We start from the raw sequence: 9,685 nt of genomic DNA on the forward strand, positions 1-9,685 counted from the left end.
AACTTGTCCCTCCGCATAGGCATAAGTAAATGTAACCCCTCGAATTGAGCTCGTGAGCCCATGACGGGTGACAACCGAGGCTTTGTACTAACCTTAGTAGGTGACAGTATAGACAATTCGAGTACCTTTCTAGAACTGAAACCACATATAGTGAACCGTACGAGCCACCCAATTAGAGCCATGTCGAACCTCTGTCCGTTTGATAGTTACCAAAATAAGTACACGGGAGAAACGCCTCTTACCTTTTATTTCTTTTACATTTACACTTATTTGCAAATGAATTGAGTCTGTTTAATAAGTTGGGTCAGGTAGATTGTCTGATGGTATGTGGGGTAGGTTTTTGTAAAGCATGTTGGGGCAAAAAAAAAATGTGGGTCTGTTCCACCAAATTGCATGATTGACTAACTTAATTTGTTAAATTTTCCATAGTATTTATTTTTTATTTTTCTTCTGTTTATATTTGTTGTGATCTCTAACCAAGGTTATTTGTTCTTCATTTTATTTTTCATCATGCATCGTAGACATCGTTAGGAAGGTGTTGATTAGAGATTGGTTGCCAAAAACGGGTTTCTGATAGAGGAGTCAATTACACGAGTAACCGAGAAAATATCGTAGTCCGAGATTGGTCTTTGAGAACTCAAAAGCGAAAGGGGACGGTTTGAAGGAAGGATACACCTCGATCTTCCGAGCGTGTGACTTCGAATACTCGTCAGAATAATCTCGAAGACTTGACTGAGATTTAGAGGCGATGGGACTCGACATCGGAGGCATCTTCACTGAAAAGTTCGGAGATATAGCTCACTTGATAGCAATCGATGTGAACAAGCAGTTGATCCAAGCCATGGTTCGATTCTGGGACCTAGCCTATCAGTTTTTCACTTTCAATCAGGAAGATATGACTCCGACCATAGAAGAGTATGCTGCCCTGCTTCGCATCGACAATGTGCAACTCAACAAGATATATGTGAAGGAGTCTAAACCGATGACCTTCAAGAAAAAGCTAATGAAGTTTACAGGGATGATTGATACATGGACTGAAGTTTAGTCAATGAAATTCGCAAGGCAGCTGTGCAAATTGTACAAATATCAGATGAGGCCGAAGCTCTCAGTTGGCGATTCTTTCTAAGCCAAAGATCAAGTATGTCGGAGTTCCTAGGACGAGTGAAGAAACAAGGCGATGTGGCCAGGGAATTTGTGCAACTGTTCAGTCCAATATGGAAAAATGTTTTGTAATGGGCTCTTTTGATTAATGAAACGCCAAAATATGGGGCTATCTTGAAATCAACACCAAATTCTTGTATATTTATTCATGACTAACATTCACCTGTCATTCATTCATTCTTTCTTTCATTCATGCATTGCATGTACATGTCACCCTAACCGTTCACTAAGGCTGGAACCGCATAATCCATAGTTGTGACACTACAAGTCTGGAATCACGTCATTCTTATAGAACGCATTGAAGAGCTAGAACTATGGATGTTGAACTCAATGAGAGTGATCTAATTGAGGATGTTTCAATGATACGCTCTTGTCCCCTAAGATTTGTTTTGAACAATTGGACTGCTGTGGACCTTCTTGTAGTTTCTAAATCCTCTCCAGAGTAATGCTCAATGTTACTTCTCTATTTATTTTGTGTGCCCCTAAATAGTGGGATTCCTTTTGTAAGAGCTTATGTTTGCTCTTTATCATTTCAATGAACATTAATGAAGATGCATTTTGTTTTATATTGTCATATTCTTTTCATTAACTTTGCGACTACTCCTTCTGTTCATATCCTTTTCTGGCATATGTCTCATATCATCTCATATCATTGTGTGTTGATTCCAATACCTCAATGCTCTTCTATAGCTTTTTTCCATTCACCTTTTAGGTGCTCAGATATCAATAGCATGAATAATCCCGTTACGAATCCTGAAATCAATTTTGAGAAGACTGTTTGTTTAGGAGAATTGAAGTCGATTTAAAATGTCAAGATTGTGTCTCGCCTCTCGACTTCATCGAGAATGGTGGAACAATAGGAGAAACAGATCCTACCCCATCAAGAATTTGTTGAGGTAGTGAACTTGGGGAATGAAGAAAAGAAACAAGAAGTGAAGATTGGAACTTCCATTTCAGAAAACACAAGGCAAGATTTGATCGCCTTGCTCCATGAGTACAAGGATGTGTTTGCCTGGTCTTATCAGGATATGCCAGGATTGAACACAGATATTGCGGTCCACAAGCTCTCACTAAAACCAGAATGCAAGCCCGTTCAGCAGAAGTTAAGAAGGATGAGACCCGAAATGCTGTTGAAGATAAAAGAAGAAGTCAAGAAACAATTTGACGCTGGCTTTCTACAAGTCTCCAAATATCCAGAGTGGGTGGCTAACATAGTCCCGGTACCGAAGAAAGACGGCAATGTTATAATTAGATAAAGATGGCTCCCGAAGATATGGAGAAAACCACATTCGTGACAATATGGGGGACCTTCTGCTACAAAGTAATGCCGTTCGGATTAAAGAATGCTGGGGCAACATATCAGAGAGCAATGGTGACGTTGTTCCATGATATGATGCACAAAGAACTAGAAGTTTACATCGATGATATGATTGCCAAATCTTGGGAAGAAAAAGAGCATGTTGGAAATCTCAAGAAGCTGTTCAAAAGGCTAAGAAAGTTCCAGTTGAAGTTAAACCCGGCCAAATGTACGTTTGGGGCTACTTCAGGAAAACTGCTAGGTTTCATTGTTAGTGAAAGAGGTATCGAGGTTGATCTAGATAAGATAAAAGCTATACAAGAATTGCCTCCCCCGCGCACACGAAAAGAAGTCAGAGGATTTTTAGGAAGGTTGAATTACAATACTCGATTCATTGCCCAACTTACGAATCAGTGTAATCCAATTTTTCGACTCCTTCGAAAGCATAACCCGGGAGAATGGAACGAGGAGTGCCAAGTGGCCTTCGATAAGATAAAACAGTATCTATCTAATCCTCCTGTGCTAATACTGCCGACCCCTGGAAAACCCTTAATATTGTACCTGACCGTGTTTGAGAACTCAATGGGTTGCGTACTGGGGCAACATGATGAGTCAGGGAAAAGAGAAAAGGCAATTTACTACCTCAGCAAAAAGTTCACAGAATATGAGGCAAAGTACCCTTCAATTGAGAAGTTTTGTTGTGCATTGATTTGGACGGTTCGAAGGCTCAGGCAATACATGCTGTATCATACGACATGGTTAATTTCAAAACTGGACCCAATAAAGTACATGATGGAGTCGCCTGCACTCTCAGGGAGGATGGCCCGATGGCAGATCCTATTCACTGAGTATGACATTGTATAAGTGAGCCAAAAGTCGATAAAAGGAAGGGCAATAGCTGACTTCTTGGCAAGTCGAACAACGGAGGAATACGAGCCTTTGAGATTTGAGTTCCCAGATAAAGATTTGATGTGCATTTCAGAAAAAGAGGGTGAGTCATCAAAAGAGAAATCATGGAAAATGAGCTTCGATGGTGCATCAAATGCATTGGGGCATGGAATCGGGGCAGTCTTAGTGTCACCTGAAGGGGACCATTACCCACTTACTGCCAGATTGGATTTCTTCTGTACCAATAATATAGCGGAGTACGAAGCTTGCATCATGGGACTTCGTGCAGCTATCAAGAGGAAAATCAAAATCTTAGAGGTACATGGGGACTCAACATTAGTCATTTATCAAATTCGTGGAGATTGGGAAGTGAGAGATCCAAAATTAGTCAAATATCACGATCTCGTTGCAGAGCTGATCAAGGAGTTCTATAAAGTAACTTTTAACTACTTTCCACGAGAGGAGAACCAACTGGCTGATGCCCTAGCCACCTTGGCTTCGATGTTCAAGGCAAACAGAGAAACTGAGATAATGCCTATCCAAATGAGTATATATGAGACCCCTGCACATTGTTTTAGTATTGAGGAGGAGTCAGATGGACGACCATGGTTCCATGATATCCTAGAGTACATCAAGAATCAAAGGTACCCCGAGCAAGCAAACGAGAATGACAAAAGAACAATCAGAAGAATGGCAATTGGATTTGTTCTTGACGGGGATATTCTATACAAAAGGGGAAAAGATCAAGTGCTCTTGAGGTGCGTGGACGCTGTTGAAGCTAGAAAGATACTTGAGGAGGTTTATGAAGGAATTTGTGGAACACATGCCAGTGGTTTCACCATGGCCAGGCAGATTATGAGACTTGGTTATTATTGGCTGACGATGGAAAGGGATTGCATTGGTTACGCACGAAAGTGCCACAAATGTCAAATTTATGGCGATAAAATTCATGCAGCTCCGTCGCCCCTTCATGTCATGACTTCTCCATGGCCTTTTTCTATATGGGGCATGGATGTTATAGGGCCAATTTCCCCGAAAGCTTCCAATGGGCATCGATTCATCTTTGTGGTTATAGACTACTTCACAAAATGGGTAGAAGCCACTTCATTTGCTAATGTGACAAAGGTTGCAGTCTGTAGGTTCTTAAAAAAGGAGATTATATGTCGATATGGTCTGCCTGAAAGAATCATTTCAGATAATGCTTTAAATTTGAACAACAAGATGATGAAAGAAGTATGTGAGCAATTCCAGATAAAACATCATAATTCTTCGCCCTATCGCCCACAGATGAACGGAGCAGTAGAAGCCGCTAATAAGAACATTAAGAGGATTATTGGAAAGATGACTGAGACATATAAAGACTGGCACGAGAAGCTACCATTCGCTTTGTACGCATATCGCACCTTGGTACGGACGTCTACGGGGGCAACTCCTTTTTCTCTGGTCTATGGAATGGAAGCCGTTCTGCCTATCGAAGTAGAGATCCCATCTCTGCGCGTCTTGATGGAGACAAGGTTAGAGGAATCAGAGTGGGTTCGAGCTCGATATGATCAGCTAAACCTTATTGAAGGGAAACGCTTGAAGGCAATTCGTCATGGACAGATGTACCAGAAGAGAATGATTACGCCCATGATAAAAGGTGCGCCAAGAGAATTTCGCGAAGGAGAGCTCGTACTGAGAAAGATTCTCCCGATACAGAAGGATTTTCGAGGAAAATGGTCACCAAATTGGGAAGGGCCATACGTTGTAAAAAGGGCATTCTCAGGAGGGGTTCTGATTCTCACTGAGATGGACGGGAAAGAATTACCTAATCCAGTGAACTCAGATTCTGTGAAGAAATATTATGCCTAAAAAAAAAAGAGACAAAAAAAACAAAAAAAACAACAAAAAAGGAACAAAACAAAAACAAAACAAAAAAAGAAAAAAGAAAAAACAAAGAAAAGAAAAAGAAAAATCAAGATGAAAACCCGAAAAGGGCGTCTTGATAAACAAAAGGATTAGGATGAAAACCCAAAAGGGCGTCCTAATGAAGTGGGCTCGGGCTTGAAGAAGCCAATTGGCTTGAACGGGGAGTCGAATGGCGAGGTTGCAATATTGGAAGCATTCTCAGAAGCTCGAAATCTTCTACACAAGATGCCGTGCTCGAAAAGATCCAGGATAAAGAAACGCGGAGAAGTTCATGCATTGGATATCTAGAGCATTTGTGGCCATTGAATTCACTTTCCTGTCTTTATGATGCTATTTTATTATTATTATTATTATTTGAACCATTCATTGTCAATTTTCTTTGCTTGCTTCTTTTGAAAAAATGAATGTGAGCTATTTCTTTCATGTCTACTTTGTCATTTTTCATGCATCTCGTGTTTGATTCATTTAAATGATAAATAGTAAGATGACATACTCTAAACAAAGGGAATGTTGAGCATTACCTGAATGAGAACTTGATAAATACAAGGACCCTAAAGCAAGAAAAAGTTCAACAGGGGGCAAGAGGGTGATATACGAAGAAATGTGGGTTACTCACCAAACTTGAGGATGAGTACAAAACTGGAGAGAAAAGTCAAGAATTGAGGAAATGAATGCGAACCCTCACAAAAATCAAAAGTGAGGCACGTGACAAACAGCCCAGGGTGCATTGCATGATCATGTAGACACAAAAGCATTTAGGACAAACACGTGCATATCATAATAACATCATACATGACATATACAGGTATCTTAGTAGAGCAGGGAATACTGGGAGAAAGCTGCACAGAATCAACGAAGAAGAAGGCTTTTAGTTTCACCTGATGTTTTTTAGAAACTCTGTTTCTTTCAAGAAATATTTTTCAATCTTTGGTTTTTTCAAAAATCAACTCATAATACAAAGGTGAGTTGAGCCTCGGTCATGCCGAGGTATTTCTTTTAAATTTCCATTTTCAAAAATCAACTCATATTGCGAGAAGTGAGTTGAGCCTTGGGCCATCCTGAGGTATTTTTCAATTTTCGTTTTTCAAAAATCAACTCATATTGCGAGAAGTGAGTTGAGCCTTGGGTCATCCTGAGGTATTTTTAAATTTTCGTTTTTCAAAAATCAACTCATAATACAGAGGTGAGTTGAGTCTCGGATCATGCCGATGTATTTCTTTTAAACTTCCATTTTTCAAAAAAATCAACTCATAATGCGAGAGGTGAGTTGAGCCTCAGGTCACGCTGAGGTATTTCTTTTAAATCTCTGTTTTTCAAAAAAAATCAACTCATATTGCGAGAAGTGAGTTGAGCCTCGGGTCACACGCTGAGGTATTTCTTTTAAATTTATGTTTTTCAAAAAAATAAACTCGTAATGCGAGAGGTGAGTTGAGCCTCGGTCACATGCCGAGGTATTTCTTTTATATTTCTGTTTTTCAAAAATCAACTCATATTGCGAGAGGTAAGTTGAGTCTCAGACACATGCCGAGGTATTTCGTTTAAATTTCTGTTCTTTTTAAATCAACTCATATTGCGAGAGGTGAGTTGAGCCTCGGTCACATGCCGAGGTATTTCTTTTATACTTCTGTTTTTCAAAAATCAACTCATATTGCGAGAGGTGAGTTGAGCCTCGGGTCATGCTGAGGTATTTCTTTTAAATTTCTGTTTTTCAAAAATCAACTCATATTGCGAGAAGTGAGTTGAGCCTCGGGTCACGCTGAGGAATTTTCAATCTCTGTTATTTTAAATCAACTCATATCGCGAGAGGTGAGTTGAGCCTCGGACACATGCCGAGGTATTTCTTTTAAATTCCTGTTTTTCAAAAATCAACCCATACTGCAAGGGGTGAGTTGAGCCTCGGGTCTCATGCCGAGGTATTCTTTTATATTTATGTTTTTCAAAAATCAACTCATATTGCGAGAGGTGAGTTGAGCCTCGGTCACATGCCGAGGTATTTCTTTTATATTTCTGTTTTTCAAAAATCAACTCATATTGCGAGAGGTGAGTTGAGCCTCGGACACATGCTGAGGTATTTCGTTTAAATTTCTGTTCTTTTTAAATCAACTCATATTGCGAGAGGTGAGTTGAGCCTCGAACACATGCCGAGGTATTTCGTTTAAATTTCTGTTCTTTTTAAATCAACTCATATTGCGAGAGGTGAGTTGAGCCTCGGTCACATGCCGAGGTATTTCTTTTTCAATTTCTATTTTTCAAAAATCAACTCATATTGCGAGAGGTGAGTTGAGCCTCGGACACATGCCGAAGTATTTTTCAATTCCTGTTTTTCAAAAATCAACTCATACTGCAAGGGGTGAGTTGAGCCTCGGGTCTCATGCCGAGGTATTCTTTTCAAATTCTGTTTTTCAAAAATCAACTCATATTGCGAGAGGTGAGTTGAGCATCGGGTCGCACGTCGAAGCATTTTCGATTTCTATTTTTCAAATAAAAAGAAAATTTTGGACAGTCGAACAAAATTCAGTGCTTTTAAGTCTTTGCTCTATCCCTGTTTCACAGCGATGAGCAAAGAGGGGCAGCTGTAATCACTGAATTTTGTCCGGCTCGATTTTGTGTTTTTAAAAAAAAAATCAAAAAATACAAAAAAATAAAAAATTGCATTTTGACCCCAAACTTTTCTAAAATTTACATTTTGACCCCAAAAACTTTTTAAAATTACATTTTGACCCCTAAACTTTCTCAAAATTACATTTTGACCCCTAAACTTCCTCAAAATTACGTTTATTTAAAACTTTTCCTGCATTTGCAGTTTAGTCCTTCAAGAACTTCCACACCTACCCCGTGATTTCCGGCCACCGCCCAAAGGCATGGCCTCCTCTCCCTAGCCACCTAATCCTCGCAAAAAGGAAGCAAAACACCTATAAATGGGTTTTAAAAACCCCAAAATCGGACCCCCACCCACGAAAAAAATAAAAAAAACTTGAAAGAAAAGAAAAAAGCTTTGAGAAAGAAAAGAAAAGGAAAAGAAGAGAGGGAGAAGGAGAGGCCGACCATCCATGAGCCAACGGAGGAGGCGACAGAAGAATGCATCGACGATGCACAGAAAAGACCGAACGGAGAAGAAGAAGAAGAAGAAAAAGAAGAAAGAAGAGAAAGAAAGATGGAAGAAAAGAAGAAAGAAAGAAAAAAAGAAAATATTTTGTAATAGTCGGCCTACCTACCCGACCCGGACCAAGACGACCAGTGACTGACCCGACAAAGACCAAAGAACCTAGCAGAGCCACAGAGTGACCAATGCCCAAAGAGTAGCCCAAAAGAAAAAAAGAAGAACAAAGCAAAAAAAAAAAAGTAGGCCATTTTCAAGAAGCCCAGTGACCAAGAGGGTGCCCAACAGAATTTCAAAGAAGCTGTGCCCAACAAGACCAAGAGACCCAATAAGACCCAAAGAAGCCAGCCCACACGCAAGCAATTTCAACAAAAAAAAAAAGGAAAGAAAAGAAAAGAAAAAGAAGAAGGGTTCAATTTGTATTATCCGTTCGTCGAAGCTCGTGTTTTGAGGTTTTTTTTCGGTAATTTTATTTTTTAATTTTAATTTAATGCTCGTATTTTTTTAAATATTATTAGTATTTTATGCATTTTTATATTTTGGCATTTATATTTTTAATTTAATTTACTTCAATTTTTATTTTATTTTATTTTATTTTAAATAATTTTAATAAATGAGGCAACGAATCGATTTAGCATAAAATCGTTGATTTCATTGCTATGTTAGGTGAATATCATCGGTTTGTGTTAAACACGATACGCCTTTTTTAAAAAAAGAAAAAATCGAAAAATTCTAAAATTCTCGTATTTTTTATTATTCTCGTGTTTAGATAGAATCACGATTAAATATTAAGTTGAATCGATTTGGCACTAATTCGATTATTTCATCGCCATGTAGGGATGAATATCATTGATTCGTGTTAAATACGATACTTCTTTAAAAAAATCGTGTTTCAAAATTGTCGTGTTTTAAAAATTTTCGCGTTTCTAAAATTTTCCTGTTTCAGAAATCTTCGTGTTTTAAAAATTCCAGTGTTTCAAAAATTTTCGTGTTTTTAAAAAAATTTCTCGTGTTTTCAAAAATTCCCGTATTTTGAAAATTTTCTTGTTTTCAAAAAAATTTTCGTGTTTTAAAAAAAAAGTTCTCGTATTTCAAAAAATTGTCGTGTTTTCAAAAATTGACCGTGTTTCAAAATTGTCGTGTTTTAAAAATTTTCGTGTTTCTAAAATTTCCGTATTTCAAAAATTTTCATGTTTTCAAAATTTTGCGTGTTCCAAAAATCTTCGTGTTTTAAAAAATTCTCGTGTTTCAAAAATTTTTTTTTTGGTGCTTCAAAATTCTCGTGTTTTTTTTAAAAAAAAAAGATTCTCATGTTTCAATCGGATCACGAT

The sequence above is a fragment of the Gossypium raimondii genome, chromosome 3 (assembly GCF_025698545.1).
Source record: "Gossypium raimondii isolate GPD5lz chromosome 3, ASM2569854v1, whole genome shotgun sequence".
NCBI classification, from domain to species: domain Eukaryota; kingdom Viridiplantae; phylum Streptophyta; class Magnoliopsida; order Malvales; family Malvaceae; genus Gossypium; species Gossypium raimondii.